The sequence below is a fragment of the Notechis scutatus genome, chromosome Z (assembly GCF_049901735.1).
Source record: "Notechis scutatus isolate UNSWTSFEM ecotype Mainland chromosome Z, rNotScu1.2, whole genome shotgun sequence".
Lineage (NCBI taxonomy): Eukaryota > Metazoa > Chordata > Lepidosauria > Squamata > Elapidae > Notechis > Notechis scutatus.
Window position 1 is genome coordinate 18,938,242 of NC_142025.1, and position 27,489 is coordinate 18,965,730.

The 27,489-nt window shown below is 35.8% G+C and overlaps 1 long non-coding RNA gene across 4 annotated transcripts in view; it reads left to right on the forward strand.

Moving 5' to 3' along the window:
• LOC148128774 (uncharacterized) overlaps positions 1–27,489 on the forward strand; it is a 98,302-nt gene that overhangs the window by 49,024 nt on the left and 21,789 nt on the right. For 3 of the 4 annotated variants that reach the window (XR_015746013.1, XR_015746017.1, XR_015746016.1), the window contains exon 4: positions 17,003–17,089. This is a non-coding gene — a long non-coding RNA (uncharacterized LOC148128774). Of the gene's footprint in view, positions 1–17,002; positions 17,090–17,372; positions 17,432–27,489 lie in introns of those variants that run through there. The other variant, XR_015746014.1, reaches the window with a different exon arrangement.

Below are 27,489 nucleotides of genomic sequence, written 5' to 3' on the forward strand. Positions count from 1 at the left end.
TTAACTTTTTAAAAATTTGTCTTTTAAAAAGATAATATGAGAATAAAGGAAATATATAAAGTTATATAAGGTGTAAGAAAGTAGATGCAGCAAACATTTTCCTAATTTTAGACAATATTACAACCCATCATGGCCAATCAAGCTGAAAAAGGAATGAAGAAAGTAGGTCAAATGGAAGAATTTAAAGACATGATTCATGGCATTTAAAAATGATTGTTTTGATATACAAAAAGACAATAAAAGAGTAAAAATTTATCATAAATCTAAAATTATAAAATCAGGGTGTGTTGTTAATAACATGCATTATGCATCCTTAAGCAAGTAGAGGACCCAATTTGTAAGTAGCATAGAGAGATTCTGCAGGTATTTGGAATTAGGACATGTTTGTGTTGTTATTTATTTTTTCTTTGCATCTGTTTTTTATTTTACTGAAGACAAAGTTAAGACATAAAACTTCAAAAAATCCAAAACAGAACAAAAAAGAACAAAACAATCAAGACATTAAAAAAGAAAAGATACATAAACACATAACACATAATATCCCCCCAATGAATACTGATTAATGCATTACTATTTCATTGATTCCCACCACTTGTGAAACAAGCACCTCCCCAAAAATTTTAAACTGATACATCTATTTGCAAGTTATTGACCTGTCTTCTATATATGACAAAATAGTTGTCATAAATAGGAATAATAATAATAATACTAAAAAAATATATTAAAGTTTCAAAACTTTGTTAACAAACTGTTATTGTAATCCACTCATAGAAAGTTTATCATAACATCATATCTCTCCCAGATCATCCCAAAAGTTAAAAATAGTTCTTCTAGTTTAGACCAAATCCAGTAAAAGCACAGGTATGTGCCTTCCCTCTTCACAATAAGCAGGTTGCTAGGAAGCTGCATGTTATATGAAAAGGGATGTTATTGGAGCATTGTCATAGCCCTAAATATTTAGAGGTCACTTTAGATAGAGCCCTAATATATAAGCAGCACTCTACCAACATTAAACTTAAGGTCAGTGGATGAAATAACACTAAACATTGTATCTTGATTAGTGTACACTTAAGGAGCTTGTGGCAGTATGACAGAATACAATGTTGCTAGTTTCTGGACAAGATCTGTTTAATTTGTACATATTTTAACCTTGTATTTTATAATTTAAATTTTATGTCATGTAGTATGCCCTATTTTAATTGTGATGCTTCTGACCCGAATAAACAAACAAGTACTATAATAGCAAGTAAGTCTAATTGTATTAAAACACTGGTTATGTAATCAGTTTCATAAAGTAAGTATCTTAGACAGCTTCAGATAAACAATAGCATTTATAAAAAGTGGATCATTACATTTATTAGCCTTTCCAGGTAAACTAGAAAGGAAGCATAGCCTTATAAGCCCATTGTTCTTAATTGTAAAGCTACATTAACAGATCTGCAAGAATGTTTCTCATACATCATTTTAACAGCCCAATAACTTAGGAAAGTCCCCTCCTGAGCCACTTGTTCCATCCACTATGCAGCTCCGGACTATGCATTCTGTCATCTGACCATTTCCTATAGGCAGATTCTCTTTGCCAGGTCTCCCAAGGCCATTTCCATATTTGATTACAAGGTTGACTCAGACCAGGAGTTGCTGATTCTTGGAAGGTTCTTTTAAGCTTTAGTTAAAGTTCAGTTTGACCAAAGACCTAAGTCCAATTCTGGTTTCTTAAATATTTTATGAACAGTCTTTGCTGAATTTGATGCACTGTATCATTGAATGACTGAAGATCTCTTTATTCAAAGAAGCAGTAATTCTTCAATATTGACAAAAGTGACAAATCACAGTGTTAAAGGATAAGTGGAATTTATCTTTAGTGAGTAGTTATGACCTGAACTGCCAACGACTTCTACTGGGTGCTACTAGCAGTTGCTTTCCAATCTGTCATAATGTACTGTTCAAATAAATCTTGATGTACTCCTCAGCCAATCAGGATTTGGTTGAATCCTGAATTTCATCCAACCACTTTTTGCTATCTGGCAACATATTTTGTTCCTAAGTGCAAATCAGAAGTCGTTGCCAGTAAATCTGCTTTCATACCTTTAAGTCATATTGTCACCTTCTATGTGTTCTGCCAAACTAATCAGTGTAGAAGAAGGGATGCTTTAAAATATAGACAAGGTACAGAAAGCTGTTGCTGTTTGGCATATTAAAAAAATGAACAGCATATCTGTAGGATTTCAGGGCTGATCAACTGTATTTTCTGTCTAACATGATAAATGGAAGGTAAGAAATAAGTATGCCAGGATAGCCTGAAGAAAAAGTTTTGGGTGATATGAATTTCAAGATACTTCAAGTGTCATAGCTAATTCAAGATAATTTGCTGCCTGAAGAATATGCAGAGTCTCCCACACTCTCATTTCATGTGCACTAGCAAATTTAATACAAGAGATGAATGGCAGACCATAGAGTCTGAGCTATGATACCAGGAAAAACAGCATTTCATTAGGAATCCTCAGACAAGGAATCCATGACATGGATAATTATTTTATAAATAATGTTCTTTGTTTTTTAAAAAAGCAGTTTGATAGTTATGTTTGTTTGTACATCTTGTGGTAAGATAGGTGGCAAACAAATAAATATAATACATTGTAGTTTCTGGTAGTTAGGACACATTTCAACAAGTACTCATGGTTCTTTCTCAATTTTTCATACATTATGTATCAAAGCATATATTTAAAGCTACGGCAGTAACACACACACAAAAAAACCCTCAACAAACGAATTTAACAATTCAGCATCAAAATCATAGGTCCCAGAAATCTTGATTCATTGGCATTAAAAATTGATTTTTACAGCTCCAATATTATAGTGCTGAATTATTATCCTACTTCATCCAAACCACCATCACTCAAAACTAGGCACGTACGCCCCTAACTACCTCAATTCCAACTACAACTGGCCTTAAATGCAAGCTACTCAATGCAAGAAGCCTTGTGAATAAAATACCTGAATTTCTCCTCTTACTAAATATGGCTAAATTTGACATCATATTTGTCTGTGAAACATGGCTCAATGCATCTCTCCCTGACTCCATTACCACAGTAAGAGACTATCATGTTTACCAATCCGATCATGAAATCCATAGAGGAGGTGGTGATGCTATCTTCTATAAAAAGTCCTTACATCTAAAAAGCATCTAAGTTACCCAAGAGCTTGCTCTTCCTGAGACCATCGTCTGTGAACTGTCCTTAAATATCACATTTCGATTCTTACTATAGTATTACTAGCGTGAGTGGGAATGCAGTCATGCACAAAAGAGTATAGAGTAAGGGATTCAACACGCAACCCTGTGGTGTACCAGTGTTAAGAATAAGGGCTGAAGAGGTATGATTTATTTATTTATTTATTTATTTATTTGTCAATTGTTTACAAGATAATAAGTACAAGTGTATACATAGTTGTGAATATATGAAATGGGTACATATAAGAAAAATAAAAGAATAAGAGAAACAATAGGACAGGGACGGTAGGCACGTTGGTGCGCTTATGCACGCCCCCTACAGACCTCTTAGGAAAGGGTGAGGTCAATAGTAGACAGTCTAAGGTTAAAGTTTTTGGGGTTTGGGGAAGAGACTACAGAGTCGGGTAGAGTATTCCAGACATTGACCACTCTATTGCTGAAGTCGTATTTCCTGCAATCAAGTTTGGTGCGGTTTACTTTGAGTTTGTATCTGTTGTGTGCTCTTGTGTTGTTATGGTTAAAGCTGAAGTATTCATTGACAGGTAGGACATTGCAATGTATGATTTTATATACCATGCTTAAGTCGGACCGAAGACGGCGTAATTCGAGGTTTTCTAGTTTTAGAATTTCGAGTCTGGTGGCGTAAGGTATTCTATAACGGGTAGAAGAGTGGAGAACTCTTCTTGTGAAATACTTCTGGACTTTCTCAATTGTGTTAATATCACATACGTGATAAGGATTCCAGACTGATGAACTGTATTCGAGTATTGGTCTAGCAAATGTTTTGTATGCTCTGGTTAGTAGTGAGATATTACCAGAGAAAAAGCAACGTAGGATTAGGTTAACAACTCTTAATGCCTTTTTGGCTATGTAGTTGCAGTGAGCTCTAGCACTTAGATCATTAGAAGTGAGTATTCCCAGGTCCTTTACAGAGCTTGGGTCATCAACAAGATCTTGACTATTCAGCTTGTATTTTATTTTCTGATTTTTTTTACCAATATGTAAGACAGAGCATTTATTTGTTGAGATTTGGAGTTGCCATATGTTAGACCATTCAGATACATAGTCTAGATCTAATCTGACTCTGTGAGTGGCCAGACAGGAAATCCATAATCCAAAAGCAGTTTGAATTAGAAAGCCCAAGGTCCAGGAGTTTAGACACCAGTCTATATGGAAGAATTGTGTTAAACGCAGAACTAATATCCACAAAAAGCATCCTCACATAGCCCCCCCGCTGTTCTAGATAAGTCAGAGCAGTGTAAAGAGTAGGGAGTGTGCATAAGCGCACCAACGTGCTTACCATCCCTGTCCTATTGTTTCTTTTATTTTTCTTATATGTATCCATGTGTTCATAACTATGTTTTTACTTGTACTTATCATCTTGTAAGCAATTGACAAACCAAATAAAATAACATAAATAAAGTAGATTCTACAGCAATACTTGCATAAGAATCCAATTTAGTAAATAAGAAAGGCTTCTATCTTTAAATAAAGAATCATTTATATATAAAGCCCTTCATAACTTTAATTTTTAAAAGGGCAAGGCAAGGAAAAGATGTTTGTCCAAGACCTTGAAGAATTGCTGTCTGGGCTTGCACAAAGGAAAGGAAAGGAAAGGAAAGGAAAAAGGAGGAAAGGGGAAGAAAGGAAATTAGAATAGAATAGAATAGAATAGAATAGAATAGAATAGAATAGAATAGAATTCTTTATTGGCCAAGTGTGATTGGACACACAAGGAATTTGTCTTGGTGCAAATGGTCTCAGTGCACATAAAAGAAAAGATACATTCGTCAAGAGTCAAGAATCATAAGGAACAACACTTAATAATAGTCATAGGGTACAATAAACAATCAAATCATACTAGGAAACAGTCAATATAAATTTTAAGGATACAAGCGACAAGTTACAGTCATATAGTCACAAGTGGGAGGGCATGGATGATAAGGAGTGATGAGAAGATTAATAGTAATAGTAGTGCAGACTTTGTAAATAGTTGGACAGTGATGAGGAAATTATTTGTTAAGCAGAGTGATGGCGTTCGGGAAAAAACTGTTCTTGTGTCTGGTTGTTCTGGTGTGCAGTGCTCTATAGCAGGGGTCCCCAACCACCGGTCCGCGGACCGGTCCCGGTCCGCGGAACAACTCCTACCAGGCCGCGGCTTGCTGGGCGCCGCCATCTTTTTTCATGAAAAAGTGCTTCCGGTGAGCTTTTCCGGGTAGAAAGCTCACCGAAGCATGCTTTATCAAAAAGATGGCGGTGCTCGGTGAGCTTTTCCGGGTGAAAGCCATTTCACCCGGAAAAGCTCACCGAAGCGCTGGCGCCGCCATCTTTTTGATGAAAGCGTGCTCCGGAGGTCACCGGAAGCACTTTTTCTTTTTCTTTTTTTTTTTTTTAAACAAGTTTTATTAATTTTTAAAAACACACAAATTATCATTATTCATTACATGTTTAAACCTTTTTTCATTGTAAATTTAACAAGTCAGATAAATTATGATTCTGTTTTAAACCGTTTCCATATAACATACCAAAACCTCTTATTCAATTTCTCTTTACTTCTCTTTACTCTTATTCAATATCATTGTTATTATTTCATCTATTTCTTTCTGACCTAATTACCATTATTCTCATTCTATATTTCTACAAGTTTTTACTAATTCTCCCCCCCAGAAAAAACATATACACACAACACACAAAACATAAAAAAAAATCTTTTTGGAAAGTAACTTGGACCCAGGTGTCTCTCTCTTCATGGACTTCAATTATATTCATGCTCATCTTACATATCATTACTTATTTTATTTACCATTCTAAGCCTTCTATATTAACTTCTCCACATATTTCACCCTTCTTAATTCTATCTTAATTAATCATCTTAGTTTGAATCATTATATTTGTATCTTTTGTCCATTTTTATCATCCCTTTGTCTCATTCCTCATAAAAAAGAAGAAAATAAGTTTCTCCTGAAATCATTAATCAGAGTATGATGCCTTTCTATCTCCCCCTAAGTTAGTCAAATTAATCTTTAAAATAATATCCAATACCCAATCCGATTTTGCTTGGTACATTCTATCTAACTAATACATCCAAAATAATTAAGTACATAATTAGACAATAAATCCAAATATTAAAAAAGATACTATAATAAAAATTTTATAATAACATCAATACCATAATCTTATTAAACTCTTTAATTAAAACCGTATTCTAAACCTCCCCTATTATTAAATTTTAAAGCCAATCATTTTTAAACATTTTAACATTTTAATCTCTTATCAACTCTTAAACCATTACAATACTACCATCTCATCTTATGTACCTTGCAAAATCTTTTTTTTTTAAAAAAAAATTATACTTTATCCATTGTCCATAAAAAATTTCTTTTTTCCATTTAATTTCAAAACATTGTAGCTTTTCTCCACCTTTTCCCTTTCTTTCTTCTCCCAACAAACCTTTCTACCCCCTTCTTCTAACCTCTGCCTTACCGGCTTCCCTTCTCTGTCGTATTCCTTTTCCCTTTTGTTTACTATCATCATATTGGTTTTGCACTTTATTTTTCCCTTTCTTAAATGTTTTTTTAGATCTTAAGTCCTTTAGTTTTCTTCTTTTCTCTCTTCCTTCTTTCTTGATCAAATTCTGAGATTCATTAAAGATGGCTCCTTCCTTTCTTTCTTGTTCCTCTGCTGTCTTCATCTGTTGTAATGTTTGTTGATAATTAGTAGCGCCATTTCTAAAAAGGAAAGCTTCTTCCACACCATCTTTACCATTTTTTTTTGCTTGTTCATATTCTTTTCTTAGTTCCTCAACAGAAAGAGCCATTATAAATCTTTTCTTTTCTTTTCCCCTTCTTTCTTCTTACAACAACCAGAATATTCAAAAGAAAATAAAAAAATAAAACAGTCCCAAAGTTATCAGTCAGTCCAAACCAAGGCAGAGTTCTCACTTTCTCCTTCTGGGGTAATATCAATCAAAAAGAAAGAAAGTCCAAATCTGTTTAAAAGTCTTATTGCAATATCTTCTAGTCTTCAAATCCTTAAGGCATCTGCTCCAACAAAGTCTTAACATACAAATATTTTCTTTTTAATCCTCTCTCTTCCCACTCATCGCTTAAAACCAATTTTCACCTAAAAAAAATAGGTTTCTTAATATCCAGTTATTTATTCCGTAGGAAAAGAGGGAAAGCTATCCTTTCAGCACCATCAAACAGCCGCTTTTTTCCTCTTCTGGCAGGTATTATTCAGAAAGTCATACTTTTCAGGAATTTTATTAAATATGTCTTAGAGTCCTAGGAGCCAAGAAAAACTTTCTCCTCTCAAGCACTTTCTCCACTTCCTCCTGCGCATTCTTACCCGGCTGCCAGCTTCTTTGTGGCGGCTATTACGGACCGCCGCTGCACCGTCCTGGGAAAAGGGGTTCTGCCGGCCGGGGGGGTCTGCAACACCCCCACACCCTTCTCCGGATCCCCCAACCTTCAGCTGCCTCTGCAGGGCAGCCTAGCTCGTCGTGCCCGTCTGGGTCGGAGCCCCAGAAAGCGACTAAGCGCGGCAGGGATCGCGCAGCTTCGCAAATCCCTGCCGCTAGCGAAGCCGACAAACCGGAAGTCCGGAAGCACTTTTTCATCAAAAAAAGATGGCGGCGCCCAGCTGATGCTGGTACCGGGCCGCGGCGCCCAGCTGATGCCGGTACCGGGCCGCGGCGTCAAAAAGGTTGGGGATCACTGCTCTATAGCATCGTTTTGAGGGAAGGAGTTGAAACAGTTTATGTCCAGGATGTGAGGGGTCTGTAAATATTTTCACCGCCCTCTTTTTGACTCATGCAGTATACAGGTCCTCGATTGAAGGCAGGTTGATAGTAATTGTTTTTTCTGCAGTCCTAATTACTCTCTGGAGTCTGTGACTGTCCTGTTGGGTTGCAGAACCAACCAGACAGTTATAGAGGTGCAGATGACAGACTCAATAATTCCTCTGTAGAACTGAATCAGCAGCTCCTTGGGCAGTTTGAGCTTTCTGAGTTGGCACAGAAAGAACATTCTTTGTTGTGCTTTTTTTATGATGTTTTTGATGTTAGGTGTCCATTTTAGGCCTTGTGATATGATAGAACCTAGAAATTTGAAGGTCTCTACTGATACTATGTTGTCTAGTATTGTAAGAGATGGTAGTATGGGAGCTTTCTTCTAAAGTCTACCACCATTTCTATGATTTTGAATGCATTCAGTTCCAGATTGTTGCGGTTACATCATGAGGCAAGTTATACAACCTCCTGTCTGTATGCAGATTCGTCGTTGTCTCGAATGAGACCAATCACTGTTGTGTCATCCGAAAACTTCAGTATTTTAACAGATGGATCATTTGAGATGCAGTGATTGATATATAGGGAGAAGAGAAGTGGAGAAAGCACACAGCCTTGGGGGCCCCCTGTGCTAATTGTACAGGTATCAGATATGATTCTGCCTAGCTTCACCTGATGCTTCCTGTCTGTTAAGAAGCTTATGATCAACTTATAAGTGTGTTCAGGTACCGTTAGTTGGTTTAATTTAGTTAGAAGAATATCTGAAATGATGGTATTGAATGCGGAACTGAAGTCTACAAAGAGGACCCTTGCGTAGGTATTCGGAGATTCAAGGTGTTGTAGGATGTAATGCAGAGCCATATTAACAGCATCATCTGTCGATCTATTTGCTCAGTATGCAAACTGCATGGGATCTAACAGCGGATACATGATGGTTTTCAGGTGGGACAGCACTAGCCCTTTCAAAGATTTTCATAACTACAGATGTTAGAGCAACCAGTCTGTTGTCATTCAGTTCCTTGATGGAGGGCTTCTTTGGCACTGGGATGATAGTAGGGTAAAGGAAAGGGCAGGAAGACAATTGTTTCAATAGCAGAAGTTTTGTATCAGTAGTAATAGCTCTCCAAATGTTCCTTTCATTCTATCAGACCTTCCATCAGAACGAGGTGTGCTACACAACCACTCCTTCATCCCCAAATTAATCTAGTGTTTTTAGGTGTTATGAAGCACTTTATCCTGCTTCAAATTTCAAGGTAAAATTGAGCTATCAATGGAGTAGAAATAGAAATGTGGGTATTAAGTGTATTGATGATATTCAAGGATGTGGAATATCAAGTGGAATAAATATCAAGTGGAATATCAAGTGGAACCAAGTGGAATAAATTACATTGAGTTAAATAGACCAAGGCCATAAGTGAACAAAGGTCATAGGTACACCATCATAACTTCAGAATAGGTCAACCTTGGGTGTCTTCTAGTCCAACTCCCTGCTCAAGCAGGAGACCCAGACCATTCCAGACAAATGGATGTCCAATCTCTTCTTAAAAACCTTCAGTCAGGGAGTATCCACAACTTCTGAAGGCAAGCCATTCTACTAATTAATTTTCTCACTGTTATGACATTTCTCCTTAGTTCTAGGTTAGATCACATCTTGACAAATGTCCATCCATTACTTCAGGTGCTTTGGAGAATACATTTACCCCCTCTTTTTTGAGATAGCTTCTTAAATATTGGAAGACTGCTATTACGTCACCCTTAGTCATTTTCTTCATTAGACAAGACATTCGCAGTTTCTGCAATCATTCATACATTTTAGCATCCAGTTTCCTGATAATCTTTGTTGCTCTTCTCTGCATCTTTTCTAGACTCTCAGCATCTTGTTTGCGTCATGGTAACCAAAACTATACATTTTCCTCAAGTGTGGTCTTACCAGTGCAGTATAAAATAGTATTAATACTTCACATAGTATTCCAAAGGACTGTTTTGGGTTTTTTGGCAGCTGCAGCACACTCATATTTAAGAGATTATCCACTAGGATTTCTAAATCCCTCTCATGGTTACTGCTGTTGAGGAAGGTTCCATCTATTTAAGACCTGTGTGTTTGGTTTTTTTTGCTTAAGTATAAAACCATATTTTGCTCACCATTGAATTACATTTTGTTGGATAAGGCCCAGTATAGATAGGGCCCTTCTGGATCATAAGCCTATCATCTAAAGTGTTGGTTATTCCTCCGAGCTTGGTTTTTCTCTGCAAATTCGATGATTTCCACTTCTATCCCCTGATCTAAATTGCTTTTGAAGATGTTGAAGAAAACTGGGCCTAATAACAGAACCCCCACTGCATTCTTCCTTCCACGTAGATGTAGTTCCTTTAAGAAATACACATTCAGTGCAGGTGGTCAGTGGGTTATTTGGAGATGATGCTGTCTCTCCCCCATTTTTCTATCTTACAAGAAGTAGGATGTGATCTACTTTGTCAAATGCCTTATTGAAGTCCAAGTAAATTATGTCCGTAGCATTTCACTGGTCACTTCGAACTCACTGGTCATAAGTCGAGGACTACCTGTATTACAAAATCCCCATAACAGTACCATTAACAATAACATGGAGAAAATTATTCAGTCTATAAAGGTCAAGTCTAATCACTCCATCCAAGCAATAAAAAGGTACAGCTGTAAAAATAATCAAGACGCAAGCAGCTGTGTTAAAAAATATTCTTTATTTTTGAACAGATGGGTTGGATTTGATTGAGAGGAAGCTATTTATTACCAAAAGGGGAGGAAAAAGAATTGGGGAATTTACTTATTATCTTTAAAACCTGCCTTCCTTCCATGATGAAAGGCAGTTAGCATGGGATTCTGAAGCAATCTTAGATCTGTTGTTTTTTTTCAGGTGACTCATGTTAAAGTATATCTATATAAATGCTATCAATCAATTAACTATTAATAAAAAATTTATTAATTTTTAAAAGCATACAAAACATACAAGATAAACATAAAACCTTTTTTCTAAAAATTTCTAAAAATTATTTGAAAGTTTTACAACATTAACACATTTCCTTACAATCACATATTTTCCCTTTCTAACTTGCTTTATTTTCTTCTATCTTTCTCTCCATTGTCCTTTTCTAACCTTTCTCCAAGGTTTTATTAGCTCATTCAAACATAAACACATAAGAACACAAAACATATAAACATAAAAAAAAAACATATTTTCTGAAAGTTGCTTAATCCCGGGTCAAAACTCTTTGTACAGACACCAACTCAAATTCATATTCATTTTATATGCCATTCCATATCTTATTACCATTTTCAATTTTTTATATAGCTTCTTCTCTCTCTTAGATTCTCTTAATTTTATTTTATTTATCTCATCTCAATTCAAATCATAATATTTATTATTCTTTGTCTGTTTATTTCCAGCTATCGCTTTTATCTTTCTTCTTTAAAAAAAAAAAGCTTCTCCTGTACACTAATTGAAGTATGACGCCTTTACCTCTTTCCCCTACATTTATAATACTTAATATAAAATACCTAACTTACATTGGGATTCTATTTGGTACATTCTAAATTTATACAATATTATCAATACCAATACTAATCTATTCATTAATATTCATATTCTTTTATATCATAAACACTTAGCACATTACTTTTCAATTAATTAACATACTTTTGTGGGAGCACCTACTTTCCATAATTATTCCCCCCACATCACATATTTTAAATCATTATTTCATTAAGGTATTCCTGCTTCTCCTACTTCAAATCTCTCCTTTCAAAAAAAAAAAAATTTCCACTGAAATAACACAATCTAATTAATATTGACATTCATTTGTATCTTTCTCTCCAACTCCTTTATATCTTAACCATTTTATCCATTTCAATTAAATAACATGCCTTTTGGGAATACTTATATTTTCCACAATTATTCCCCCCCATCATATCTCAAATCCTTATTTCATGAAATGTTCCCCTTTTCTTAAGACAAATTTCACACTAAGTTATATTAAACATTTTATCACACTTTAAATTACACATTATTTCCAACTTTCTAAAATTATTTCTAAATACAAATTTAAAAAACAATCTTATGTACCTTTAGAATCCCTTTATCAATAAAGTTTACCCATTATCTCTAAAAAACTCTTGTTTCTTTACATCTTGCTCTCTACTATTGAGGCTTCTCGTCCCCTTTCTCCCTTGCTTATTCTTCTCTCTGTCCTCTTTACCCCTTTGCCTCTCCACCTCCCTTTTTCTCTGCTTTCCTCCTTTCTATTGTCTTCTAACATAATATCTCTTTTTCATCTTGTTTTTCTCTTTTTGATTGCTTTTATAGGTCTTAAAGTCTCTTTTTCCTTTTTCTCTTTCTCCTTTCCTTCCCCAGCCAAAGTCACTTGTTCATCAAAAATGGCTTCTTCTTTATCCCAGTCGTCCTGTTGTCCATTCAATTTTACATAAGTGTAGACCGCCATTTCTAAATACTGAAAAAGAGTATCAAAAACGTCCTTCCCTTCTTGCTTTTCTTTTTCATATTTTTGATATAAAAGTTTCAATCTGTCCACAAGTAATGCCATTATAAAGAGAAAAAGTTTTCCCAAGCAACCACCCAAGTGCTTTTAATCAGAGATAATTCTCAAAAGTGGTAAAATCACCAAGCAATCCAAGTAGGTTAATCCTTTTAAGCACTTTCTCCTTTATTTTCTCTTTCTGGGATTGGAGTTTGATCACAGTTCCGTTTAATATATATCTCTCAGAAGCCTTATTAGTATTTATAGCTCTTTAAAAATCCAGGCAGTCTTCTCCTTATTTTCAAATTCTAATCCAATTTTTCCCTCTCCCTTCCCACTCACAGCAAAAAAAAATTTTTTTAAAGTCTTTTTTAAAAAAACAAAAAACCATTCAGAAATCCTTATCTCTTCAGTATTTAATTACCTAGATTTTCAGATTTCTCTTGTTGTTCCATCCGCTGTCACGTTAGGAAGGAGAGTGAAGGAAAAAAAAAACTTTCCCTTTTAGAATTCTGTGCGCCGCTTGTAACTCTCTCTGGAAACAATGTAGCAACTTCTCCGTAGCAATTTTCAAGCCCCAGGAAACTTTCTTATCCCTTGGCAACTTTATCCCGGTCCAGAAACAACTCTCACGATTTCCCCGATTTTCTTCCTCCTGCACAATCTTATCTGTTTGCAGGTTTCTTCATGGCGGCCATTGCTGACCACTGCTCCTCCGCCTCGGGAAAAGGGGTTTTTTCTGGCTGGGGAGGGGGCCTGCGACACCCCCTACCCCCTTTCCAGATCCCCCCCTGTCTTCAGCTGCCCCTGCAGGGCAGCTATATCCCCCAGATCCAAACGGATCGGGGAACCTTGGCAGTGAGCTCGGCAGGGATCGCGCTGGATCGCAAATCCCTGCCGCTGCCGAAGCCTCGCAAACCGGAAGTCCCAATCAATTAACTATTTTATCTATGGGAACTCTCCAATATGTTGCAAACATCTGCCAAAGTGGTAAATATTTTCTGTTACGTTTTTAAAGCACCTTGTATATTTATTAAAATGAAGGAGGAAAAAGAGAGAATTCTTCATGGAACATCTGAAGTGATAGCCTGTTTTCTTCCTTCTCAAATTTTGTTCCAACAGTTCATTGCTTGTTTAGTTCAGGGTTTATTTTTATGCTATTTTGTTTAATTAGTCATGCATTTCTTTTTTAAATGGATTTTTCCCCAGAGAAGTTTACAATGAAAGACAGTAGTAATATTTGATTAATTAAAAAAAGTAAAACCAGGAATAAGGAATCAAAAATATTCCTGATAAACCTTTAAACCACCTCATAAACTGGAATTTTTCTGTTTTAAAGATTAAGATTTGATTTAAGCATGATTTTCGTGTTCGTTAGAGAGGAAGTGAACCTGGACAGTAATGTATCATTAAGAGGATAAAACATTACCTTGGCTTCCTTCCTTTCTTTGAAAATGTTCAATGTTTTTATTTGTTTATTATTAAACTTGTGCATTACTGCAATTGCTCAGCTGCTTACAATAGAACCTACATACAACTCTATCAAAAGCAGAGATCAACGTGCAGAAAAAAATGGTGATGTAATACATGAAATTAAAATTCTTCTTTGAAATGATTGTCCTGAAAGCTAGCATGAAGGGAATGAGTTTGATCTCTATAGGAAGGCCATTCCCAAAGCACGAGCACCCCTACATAAAAGAAGTGCTTCTATCCTTGGTCCCATCACCACCCAGAAGGCCATACCCAGTACTTCCTACACTATTTAGTGGTCAGAGTTAGCGGTCCTAAAGGTGGGTAGGTGCCAAATTACAAAATATTTTATAAGTGAGCTCCTTAAGTTACCCAGACTCTAATGCAGGCATTGCAAAATTTATGTTTATATGCTCCTATTCCTTAGAGCTAATAAGTATATAGATCACCACATTCTGTACCAATTGCAGTTTCCAAACAGCCTTTTGTAAAAAAACATTGTTGGAGTCTAGCCTGAGGATAATGAAGACCTGAGTTAATATAGCTAGGTATTCATCTACCAGGTAAGGTCACAATTAATATATCAACTGGAACTTGGCAAATGCCCCTTTAGTTTCTAGCAGTGAAACTAGAAGGAACCGAAATTGTGAACCTGCTCTTTCACAAGTAGTGTCTGCCTATAAGAGACATCACCGCTGTAGACAGGAACCTCAATGTACACATAGTAACTATGTCTTACTTCAGTTCAACATCAATCTGTTCAATCATGTCTTATAGTCTCCAAGCATCAGGAAAATACACCAACAGCCTCTTTGCTATGTCCCAGAATGGTAATATAAAGTGGGGTAAAATCAGTGTATTGAAAAGTTTGCACACAAAACCATTGGATGGCCTGACCGAGCAATATATAATTGTTAACCAGCAAAGGAGAGGGGTTTTTGGCTCCCCACATTAAACAGAGGCCATTGGACCAATCTTTCATTCATCACCGTTTGAGAACATGTGCTGAGGAAGAAGTAGAATTATTCCTCTTCCTAACCCATAAACAATTCAGTGTAGTTCTTAATTATAATCTAGGCATGATTTGCCCAAGCTAATAGGATGATGGCACTCATCTCCAGCTAACCAACCGTCTTCTCAGAAGCAAAAATAATGTCTATAATGTAGCCACTCATATGACTTAGGCCCAGAATTACTTGGGAAAAAATGAATGATGTTCTCCACTACAAGGTTTAATAGCTCAAGAAGAGATCTTGCCAGCCGGAAAAGCTATCAGTCCAGAAGCAGGGTCCCAAGCTCATCTATCTAATCCTTCCTAGCATTTAAGCACTCATACCTCAAGGGCAACATCTCTGACTAAATATAAAGTTGTCCATATGATGAGAATCATTCCCTTCCCTGGTTTGATATTAAGCTGCTGAAACCTGGAAAGTCAGATATGCTATAGTTATTCTCATTCAGATAAACATTGGTTTTTTTATTGTTATGGGGAAAAGGGGTCATTTCTGAACTCTAGTGTTAGACAAGGTTCCTCTTGTCCACCTATAATTCAACTGAAAAAGAACAATGGAATGATTGGGAATATGAAATTACGGGTTAAGTCCATTATAGCTTCTTTTAGAGAATAGATGTTGAACTGCTAAGACTCTGTAGATCTGGTTTAAGTGATAGTAAGTTTAACTTGGGTTTATATGGAGATTAGAGTAGCTAAACCTCAAAAACCACTTGAAGGGTGGTAGAAAGTCGGCATGGATAAAATCTTTATTATGAAGACACTAGCTAGAATGGTGATCTGAAATTCTGGATGTCATAGTATAATCTTCACAGAGTTTGTACAAGATGAAGAAGTTTTAAATTTAAAAAAAATACTGTTATTTATTTATAGAAAAGTACTTCCACAATTGAGGATGAGGGTGAAGGTTTATTCTTTGATCTTGTGGATTGGCTTCCAAATATTTCATTACCAAGCTAGGTAACATCTTCAGTGGAGTTTAGGTGTTGTCAATGTTCTGAACATTGACACTGACATCCCCTAAACTCTGTTCAAGAAGTTACCTAGCCTGGTAACAAAATATTCAGAAACCACCCTACAAGCTCTGAGAATGAACCTTCACCCTCATTCTACACCCGAGTTACAGATATTAGCCATTATTGCAAACTTCAACAATTATTAACAATATTCAGCCAAGACTTGATAGTGGCTATCAAGACAATAATCAAATACGAGGAAGGTGAGTTTGAAGAAAAAAATAAATCTGAGTAAATGTCTTGGATAAGACCCTCCCTAAAGGGAAGAAAGGAAGCATAGTAAGACTTGAAAAATTCTGTTACTATAGCTTTTATAATAAAATTATTGACCTAATGGCATAGGATTCCTAGTCTGCTCTACCTGGAAGGACTGATACATCTCTGCCCATCTTTTTTGATGGTTGATGATATTCATTGGGAATATATCTACTACAAGACATCCACATTGCAAATAGTACACAATGATGAACAGAAACAAGCAAAGAATAATAACAAAACCCACTTTACTTCTAGTATCTGGAATTATAGATATAGTGATTGTTGAGATTTGTCAGCGCTTTGGATTCAGTTGTATTACTTGGGAATGCTTGTGTTCTCTGTAATCCTTAATGTGACTATCTTTCCCTGGAATTATGTGGTTACCCTCTGAAGTTGCAATATGATCCTGAGGGAATATATGTTTGGTTTGAGGAATTGCAAGTTGTACATGCACACACAAAGTACTTTACCCCTTTGCCTTTGCCTTTGACACATAAATGCTACATAGCAATAGTCATCATTCTTTTACAGCTCTATTTTTTTTTTCTAGGACAGCTGGAGTAATGGGAATGTTGTAATATATTACTATTACATACATTAAATAATTCTAACACAAAAACATGAAGATCAGCTTTGGCTCAATTAGTGTCTTGTTGTGGTTGGATTTATTTCTAACATACCTGGAAAACAACTGATTGAAAATTGATATGGATGTGTTTCAGATTACATTTCCTCAGTGCAATGCCATTTGAAGATTATGGGCTTAGTTTACCATCTAGTCTGGTTCTTCTGGTTGGTAATTCTGACAGGTAGGTAAAGTTATTGCAAAGAGTTCCTTGCAGCATTCACATGCATGTAACATATGCAGCAAGTCTAAATAGTTCTGGATTACAGTCTTACACCGCATTTTAATTTTACTCTGAGTTTCATTCAAATTCTAGACCTAGGTTTGCTTCATGTGACAACACAAAGAGAAACATTTGCCAGACATCTGTTATATATTCAATTATAGTGGGACTTCTAATCTCCAAGTTAGTTCTTCCAAGTCTCTCTTGTCATAAATTACATACCTCATCCCTTCTTCCATTTAAGTTGGCCCTCCAAAAAGGACTGCAGATGAATAAACTGAACTTCAAGACTAACAATTCAGCCTGCTTATCAAACTATTGATCTGTTAAGAGGATGTTCCTAATAAAGTTAAGTACTGAAGAAAACTTTTGTAAGTTTGATGTCATGAAACACTGGAATTTGTACTGTTTCATTTTCTGGGTCAACAAAAGTGACAGGCAATTAAAGGTAAAGAACTGATATGCTTGAAAAAATAAATAGAAAGGAGAGGGGAATCAGTGTCTTGGCCAGAGATTAAAAGAAAATGTGGGTCTTTATTTAACTATAAACTGACAGGTGAAACAGACCAGGGAGAAATACCAGGAGTGATTCAGGGACACAGTTCTTGAATTGTAGCTTTTAATTTCTCTCTGGGCTAGAATGGGATAGGAATTATGTAATAGTCCCTTAATATCCCTCCCAGCTGTTGAATACAATTACATCTGGAATGGAATATCGCAGTGGAATTTCAGGGTTACTAAATATTTAACTATAGATATATATATTTTTAAAGAGGAATAGACCTAATTTGTCATTAGCTGAGAAGATGAAATTGGAGTCAGATATAGAGATATTTTTCATTTTAAAAACTGTACAGTTAAAATAGTCCAGTTACAAACAAATAGGAAATAACAACTGGTCCATTTGAGAGGTCAGGTGCAGTACAAGGTGCTGTGTAAAGGTGGGTATTTGTCAGTCATTTAGCTAATTGATTTGTGGTTTTTTTTAAAGCTGTATCACTATAACTTCCCATTTCTGGTATGAAATATCTTGAAACTGATCTTTTAATATTCAGATTTCAAACCACTGTTTAGTTTAAAAGATGAACTCATTTAAAGTCAGTGTAGTCTGGAATCTTGTTTCTACCTTAGCCAAACACAGGCCTTCAATAAATCCCTAAGTTTGGCATGAAGGCAGCAGTATTTCCTTTTCCATCTGCAATGCCTAAATATTTGAATAAAAAGATTTAATAAGACATTGCCTTTGAATGAGGAAGTTCAGTTTAGTTACCATAGCTCATATCAGTTGAAAAAAACCAGTTCTCCATTATAGTAATGCCTCTAATCCGGCTTTAAAGCCACTTTTCAGCAGCCTGAAAGTTTAATAATTATTTTATATTTTAAAGAGATGTTTATAGTGTATTTCATCTGAACAATGCATATGAGATGCATTATCTAGAATAATGTGTATGAAAAGGTCAAGGCTATATTATAAAATATGTATGAACCCATCATATAAAAAATAACACCAAAAAAACAACATATTATTAAATAATATCTCAAACTGCATTGAAACCAATTACAGATACTGTAGTCCTTGACTTAGACTTAGACTTTCCATTGCTAAACAAAGCAATTGTTAAGTGGACCATGACTGTTTTTACAAAGTTTTGCACCACAGTTGTTAAGTAAATCACTGCAGTTATTAAGTGAATCACATGGTCATTTAGCAAATCTGGCTTTCCCCGTTGACTTTGCTTATCAGAAGTCAGCTGGGAAGATCACAATAGAGATCATCTGATCCCAGACTTTTATTATGTGACTGTGATATTACTGCAATGGTCGTAAGTGTAGGACTGATTGTAAGTCATTCTTTTTCAGTGATGATGTAACCTCAAACAATTGCTAAACAAATGGATGAAAGTTGAGGACTATCTGTAACAATGCCTTAACAAATTAAAATGTCTTAATCTGGTGTTGAAAATTATGATATTTCAGAGCTCTCTTTCAGAGCTAAGGAAAATATTTGTAACGTGGTAGCTCTGTTGTTGATGGTTGTATCTTATATGAATATCTTAATAGTTGCCTGATTAAGTATCATCTACAGGTAGTCCTTAACTTAATAATCAAAATTGAGACCAAAATTTCCATTGCTCAGCAAGACAGTTGTTAAGTGAGTTTTGCCCCATTTTATGACTTTTCTTGCCACAATTATTAAGTGAATAATTGAGATTGTTAAGTTAATTTCATGGTTGTTAAGTGAATCTGGCTTCCCCATTGAATTTGCCTGTCAGAAGACCTCAAAAGGTGATCACGTGAGTCCAGGACACTACAACTGTCATAAATATGAGTCAGTTGCCAAGTGCCTGAATTTTGATCATGTGACCATGGGGATGCTGCATGTTGCCGTGGGTGTGAAAAATGGTCATAAGTTTTTTCTGTGCCTTGTAAGTGAACAATCTGCAAACAAATGTAAATCAAATATTTGTAGATCTATAAAACAGTTGAAGGACAATATCTTCAAGAACCTCAGATTGGAAATTTTTCAATTAAGGAGTAGACTAATAAATAGAAAAATGAAGCTCACTTTTTAGCTTTATGCTGATACTCATAAAAAGATGCATTCTAAAAGTCTTTTTAAATCTTACATACAAATGTAATTCAAAAAAAGTTAATTTCAGATAGCGGGAACAAAATGGGGAAAAACCCTAAAATGTAGAATGGCAGCTTCATTATAAGAAAAAGTACATAAACTTGATTGCGTAATCAAGCCAATTCGCAGAAAAAGTCTTTTCAAACTTGATATTCTCCAAAAGTGTTGGGATTACATCTCCTGGTATTCTCAACAATGGTGACAGAAATTTCTGAGTAGTGTAGCTCTGAATTAGAAAAACACTAGATTGGGAAAATGGGGGTGGGACTTTGTTCATCATATAAATACATAATATGGATGTAAAAGTCTTCCAACTCCAGGCGTAATTTATTTATAAAAGGGAGAAAAGGACTCTGACAAGGTGCATAATGACAAAAGATGCTAACAAAAGAACAAGTGCAAAGAAGAGCAACCAAGCTGATTAAAGACCTGAAGATTAAAATATATGAAGAATGGTTAAAGGAATTGGCTATGGCCAGACTAGAGAAAAGGACTAGGAGTGACATGATAGTGGTATTCCAGTATTTGAGGGGCTGCCACAAAGAGGAGGGGGGTCAACTTATTTTCCAAAGCACCAGAAGGCAAGACAAGAAACAATGGATGGAAACTGATCAAGGAAAGAAGCAACTTGGAATTAAGGAGAAACTTTCTAACAGTGAGCACAGTTAACAAGTGGAACAGCTTTCCTTCAGAAGTTCTGGGTGCTTTATCACTTGAGTTTTTAAAGAAGAGATTGGGCACCTTATCTGGAATGGTATACGATCTCCTGCTTGAGCAGGGGCTTGGACTAAAAGACCTCCAAAGCAGGAGTGGGATTCAAATTTTTAACAACCAGTTCTGTGGGTGTGGCTTAGGTGGTGGGCATGGCTTGGTGGTCATGTGACTGGGTGGACATGGCTTAGTTATTGGCTGGGCCTGGCCAACTCAATATCACTCACACTGAGGCACGCATCTCCTTGCCTGGCCTCTCATGACTGTGGGGATGCTGCAACAGTCATAAGTGTGAAAAATGGTCGTAAGTCACTTTTTTCAGTGCCCTTGTAACTTTGAATGGTCACTCCACACGAGCAAAGTACCAGCAAAGGAGGGGGGAAAAAACTCCAGAGAAGTTCCAGAGAGAAAAAGTCTAGTCCTGCCAAGAATGTAATAAGGGTTAATGGAGAGGCATTTTCTGTAAGCAACACCAGAACGTTTCCTTCCTGCCTGCCTTACAGGATTAGGCCAGTAATTTCTTCTAACAACTGGTTCTCTGAACTGCTTAGAATGTTAACAACCGGTTCTAGCGAATAGGTGTGAACTGGTAGAATCCCACCCCTGCTCCAAAGCAGTGGTGGGATTCAAATAATTTAACAACTGGTTCTCTGCCCTGATGAGTTCTTCCAACAACCTGTTTCCCAAACTGCTCAGAATGTTAACAACCAGTTCTCCCGAAGGGATGCAAACTGGTTGAATCCCACCACTGCCCCAAAGTCCCTACCAGCTGTATTCTGATTGGATTGAATTTATCAGCTGGAAAATTTGCCATCCACTTAAGCAATTTGAAAAGAAGTAAGCCATACATAAAGGGTAAACACAGAAATCACAAAACCTACTGAGAAAATTATGGGAAAAGCTTTGAGAGTGGTTATTTCTAAATCACATATTCTGTTGTTAAAGAATAAAGCTGCTGTTTTATAATATTTTGACGTGAGGAGTTCAATCAAGATGCAGGTCAGTCATCCAGAAATCTGTCCCATTCAACCCCTGAGCGGTCCGGCATTCTTTTCAATCGTATACTCTTTTCTGGAATTTTCCAGCAAAGCACAAGTCAGTTGGCTAGATCTTAATATGGAGCAGTTCATCTTAACTACAACTGACATTTGGATTCCAAACGTGTAACCTTCTTTCACACTCTTTTATCCTCCATTTTATTGAAAGAGCCTTCCCTCAGCTCTTCCAAAATAAATTTTAGAGGTTACTGACTCAAGACCAGTAAATGTAAAAGTAACATCTGGAAGTGGTTAAGGTGCACTGATGTATAAAGAGAAAAGTGCTGAGGTCTTTCCTTGGCTTCACTTTCTGCAGTTCATGTGGTGAGTGGAGGAGATAAGTTGATCAGCTGCATGTCCTAAACCTTTGGAGACTTCTGTACCATTTTAGAACTGCAAAGTAGAGATGGAGAATCCATGGAGGTTTGTATACATTGTATTGGAGAGATATTTTCTTCCCAATTGAAAAGATTGGTAGGATATAGAATTTTAAACTTCAGGTTTTATTTTTGTGGGCTTCTTGGTGTGCTCTGAGCTTGGATGCTTTTTTGCAGACATTTCATTTCCATCATGCTATTATTGATGATGTTTCCTAGTTTGATAATGTTTTCTAGTAGCAGCAGTGGCAGCAACAACAACAATATTATTAAAAATTATTACAGTAGTAGAAACTAATACAAACTGAAATATAGAAAAACAGACAGAGCACAAGATGCAGGAAAGATTAAAAAGGAAAAATATGAAGATATATAGAAAAGAAAATATGAAGTAAAGTAACTAAATCTTGTCAGATAAAACTCGTCCTCTTTCATATCTTATTGTAGACACACACTCTCCATATATACCAGATGTGTATGTGTGATATTGTTAATAAGCCGAATCCATTTTTTTCAAAAAATACCTTTCAATATGTCTAATATTAGAATATTTTGCTCCATTCTGTAATTGTGTCAACTTTGTGTGCTCTTCTCTTTAATTGTAATTTTTATTTCCTGTTAGGAATTTAAGTCACCTAACAGCTATTTGGGTTGGAAATATATAAACCAGGATAGACATTTTACAACTGTATCTTTAAGAAAATGCAAAAACTGTAGTTGGGTATGGTTTCTCAAACGGCCATAAGATGGAGCCAGAAACATGGGTTGTTTTAGTCTTTGTCTCAGAAGAAGTCTCAATGAGTCTCTCTGTTTCCTTCTGTTAGAGATTATTGCCATTCCTCCTAATTGACTGCTATTCCTGGATTTGATGTAAGTCTGTTACTGAACTGTTTTTGACACTGGACTTTGTTATTGGATTATCCCTGGACTGAAAACTGACTGATCTTACCTGTGAATTACTTTGGACTGCCTATTTTGAACTTTGCTTAAACTTTCTGGAAGTAAAAACCTACATTTACTGTACAGTGTATCTGTGTGCTGTGTGTGTATTATTCAAACACTTATCTCAATACGTCTCCCTGTATGTGCTCATTCTCCTAACGGAGAATTACCTCAACATTTCCTATAAATGTCCAATTTTTAAAAAAGTTTTTTTTTAATTCAAAACAAAAGATTTTCTCACAGAAAGATTTTTTAAATAATTAATTCCAAAATATTATTCCAAATTTATCAAGACCCTTAGTCTATTTGTAATTTTCTAAAAGTAAAGTTTTAATAACAGAAAGCAGAGTTGGAAGGGACCTTCAGGTCTTCTAATCCAACCTCCTGGTCATGCAGAAGACAATATACCATTCCGGACAAATGATTGCCCAATCTCTTCTTTAAAAATTCCAGTGTCGGAGGCTAGTCATTTCATGTCAGAAAATTTCTCCCTAGTTCATGATAATCCTTGTATGTTAACAACCCAGCAAAAAGCATCTACTTTTAAGAATTCTATCCCCGTGGCTTTTCTTTACTGTAAAGGAATTATCCTTGCAGCAAATAGGTATCAGTGATCATGATGCCTTTTATTAAGAAATCTTCACAATTTTGGGAAGATATTAGACTTTGGTTTCTGTTTTAATTTTTCAATTCTGGTCCCTTTAAATGCTAAGTGCTCTTCACTGTAGAGTATTTGCACTTTCCTGACTCAGGATGCTGAAGCCTATATCTTTAGCTTGGACCCATTTCCTTCCTTGCCTCCTACTTCCTGTTTTATATAACAGTAAGGGAAGAAAAGCTAAAAACAAGGACTGTGATGCAACTGTTGTGCCATTAGCTCTGTAAACTCCCTAATTTCCTAGGCTGTAATAATACCTATGGAAGCTTTCAAAGCTTCAATATACCTCTGGTCCAAAGAGTTGCTTACACTAAATTAGAGTTTCCTGTGTAAACATTTTCATTCATACTGGCAAAAGGAAACAGTTGAGAATCAATCTGGTCTCCTTCCAGTTACAAGATATTTTGCTCCAAGAAGCACATTAGTATCTTAAAAGGATGATTAAGGAAATGCAGCGTTATATTTTTATTAGTCTGGAATATCAGTGAATGCAGGGAGGTTTAAATTAATCAAGGATTGAGCTTGAACTGGAAGTGTGTGAATTCAGGGTGATACTCTCCTTTTTATTCTGGCCAATATTTGATTTAGTTGAATTAACTGAACACAATTAATGAGATTAGACACCATACATTTAATTATTCCATACTACCATCACACTGGAAATTCCAAATTAGATAGAAATTAAGCACAATCCAGCTTTAGATCCAATATATTTTGTGTTGAGTACAAGAAATAAAGAGAATGGTTTGGCATTCAAATAAAACTTTTGAAAGGTTATTTCATACAACTTAACTTTGAACTTTAAAAAAAGAGATAAGAGAAAAAGAAAAGAAGAATTTAAACAAGGTTCCAGAGAAGCTAAGTTTCTTCCTACAAATTAAGTTTTTATAGTAATAACTATCCATATTAACAGTAAGAGAAGCAAATAAAAATGAACTGCACAAATTTGTGAATAAACCAGAGTAATGATTGGCATATAAATTGAGAAAAGAAAGAGAAAAGAAAACAATACTGAAACTTCAGGTGGGAGATACTGTATTAATGCATAATGTAGTTGGGCAAAGAGTATTTCATCAGTAAAAAATCCTTTTGTGTGTGTGATGTATCACTCCAGACCTCTCTTCCATTCCTTGCTCTCATTCTGTCCATAGAATTAATTAGTGGGAGAGTAAAGTGAGAAACCCTGTATAGAGAAAGGTCTGAACTCCTTAGTGAGATGTTATACAAATGTGATAGGCAGACAGATGGATAGCAAAGAGGAAAATAAGAATTTTGAAAGCCAGAGGAAGGCATACAGCTAGAATTCAAAGTCTCTCGGCTCTGTCTCATGATCAGCTATGCTAACGCATCTCACACTTCTGATTGGTTTGGAACACAATTTTCCATTGGCTCTCTCCTCTAGAAAATATGAACAAGTTTCTGCCAGTGCATCTTAGCAGCTGAATGGAATTTCTTTTGATCAGTGATGTTTATGAAACTGCCTCGACATGGGGACACACCCTCAAGCATGGCCTGTGTAGTTAGAGCTCTAACCTTCCAAAGGCTCCCATTGTGCTATTTTACTTGCACTGTTCCAGGATGATTTCTTTTATTCTCTCTCCCCACCCTCCCCTCCCCACTTTTGAAGTTACAAAAATCATTACCATCTGTTTAAAAGTGAGCAGCAAAAACTCAGTGCTAATAAATGCCAATGTAGACCACAATGCCCAAGGGAATCGATGCAAACATTTTTGGTCATTAGTACGAAAGATTAAAAGCTATTAGCAGTGGATTAGGTGATTTAGTATTATTTCTAATGATCTTTCCAAAGCAAGATCTAGAATGGAAGAAAAACCTCTAGTTTTGTTTGTTCATGATTGCTACCCTTAAAATTAAAAATAACATTTCACCCCCTTATAACTCAGCTGAGTTTGTGCTTTGGAAGAATTTTACCTACATCACATTGAAATTTTTTCCTCCCAAGCTAGCGTATGTTTCAACAATTCAAATCTAGCTGAGGTTAGTGACAGTTTGAACTAGGGACTTGCTATCTCACAACACAAAGATGTAAATGGTTTTTCTATAGATCTGCAAGAACACACCATGACATTTCTTTTAACAACTTCGGTGAATTTTATGTATATAAACATGATTTTGTCACTCTTGAATTCCAACTGAAAGAAAATTAAAAAGTTTGAATCTTGAAATTTGCCACAAAAAAAGCCTTGGTGGCCGAAATTCTCAAAAATGCAATGAAACAAAATTTGGGCTCTCACATACTACTAAGACATAATGTTTCTTTATTTAAATATAGATTGCTTTAGTCCTGTGAACCCAGTTATTGTTGTTTGCAAATCTTGGCTTATGGGATAGTAAGTTCCAGCTATGTGTTTGTTCATGTCAGCCAATTATGATTTCTCCAACAAACTATGTTAATGAAACCATGACTGTTTGTCAGCCAGGATTTTGCCTCCTCCTTATCTCCTCCTTGATTATTTTATGCCCCCTAATGTTTAAGAATATCTGCACGCTTTACTATTCTATCAGTTTATCCAAATATAACATTTCCTTGGCCAATTTTCTTTTGAGAATAGAGAAATGTAGGTGCTAAATACACGAGAGAGGGGCATAGAATAATTTGTTTAAAATATACTGGTAGTCTTTTTGGTAGTCTTGCAATATGTATCCCAGCAATTAAACTCTTTGTTTTCTATATCATTATTCTATTGCATTATTTTTATATTGCACAGAATTATTGCATATAAAGAACAGTAATGGTATTGTGAATTTTTTCTATCTTAATTTGCTAGGAGAAGGCTTACTGAGTCATTCAGGTTAACTCCCCTGGGTCTCATAAATGTAATACAATACTCAATCTCCTTTGATTTTTATTTAGTAAATACTTAAAAGCACTTAGGTCAGAAAAGAGAAAAGAATCAGGAAGTGGGGAAGATAAGATTTCCTTTAATCTTCCAAAGAAAAAATGAATACATTGAGATTTGAGGCAATTGACTAAACTCTGATCAAAGGTGAAATACTTCTTTGAAGGTTTGCTTTATTAACAATCAAAATGACACAGAAAAATTGATTCATGTAGAATTCATAGATATTTCTTTGCCAATATCTATCAAAACACTCTGAACAGAATTGTACTAGCTTAATACATTCCCATTGGCATGCCATTTCTTTATATTCTGGAGGAGTTGTGGGGGACACTTCTTTTCCATACAAGGAAGTTGACAATGGAACTGAGTATATATCCTTAACTACACATGTCATAAAAAGGACATGGGAAGTTTTCTAATACAACTTCTTATCCAGGGCAAGAATCCTTAGGTCCTCCTAGACAAATGGGTGCCTGACTATAGTTTAAAAAGTTTTGGTACTCATGAATCCAGGAGGCAGATTGTTCCGCTTGTTCTTAACTCTCATAGTCAGGAAATTCCTCCTCATTTCAAATTTGGAGTTCTCACTATAGATCTTCCATCCCCTGGTTCTTGTCCTATTCTTGGGTGCTCTGGAAAATAGATCCATACTCTATCCCATGACAGCCCTTTAATGATTGGAAGATAGCCACCACATCTCCCCTTAGTTTTTTCTTCCTTAGGCTAAACATATCCATTTATTTTAACCATTCTATATAGATTTTAGTCTCCAAGGTTCTCACTGTCTTTGTTAATCTTCTCTGGACATTTTTCTCAGCAATTTTCTTATGTTTACTAAACCTGGACCCAGAATTCCTGATACAGTTTGACTGATGCAGTGTACAGCAGAATCATCATGTAATCTTATAGCTGGTTACAGCTACCCATATCTTTATGAGAAATACTACTGTTGAGCAACTTATCATCTATCTTATACCTGTGCCCCTGATTTTTCTTAACTAAATGCAAAACTCTGCATTTCTCACCACTGAACTGCATTTTCTTGGAAAAGGCTCATTATTCAAGTCAATCAAGAGTCTGTTGACCCTTGAACATGCCGTCTGAGGTGTTAGCAATCCCTCCCAGCTTTGAGGGCACCAT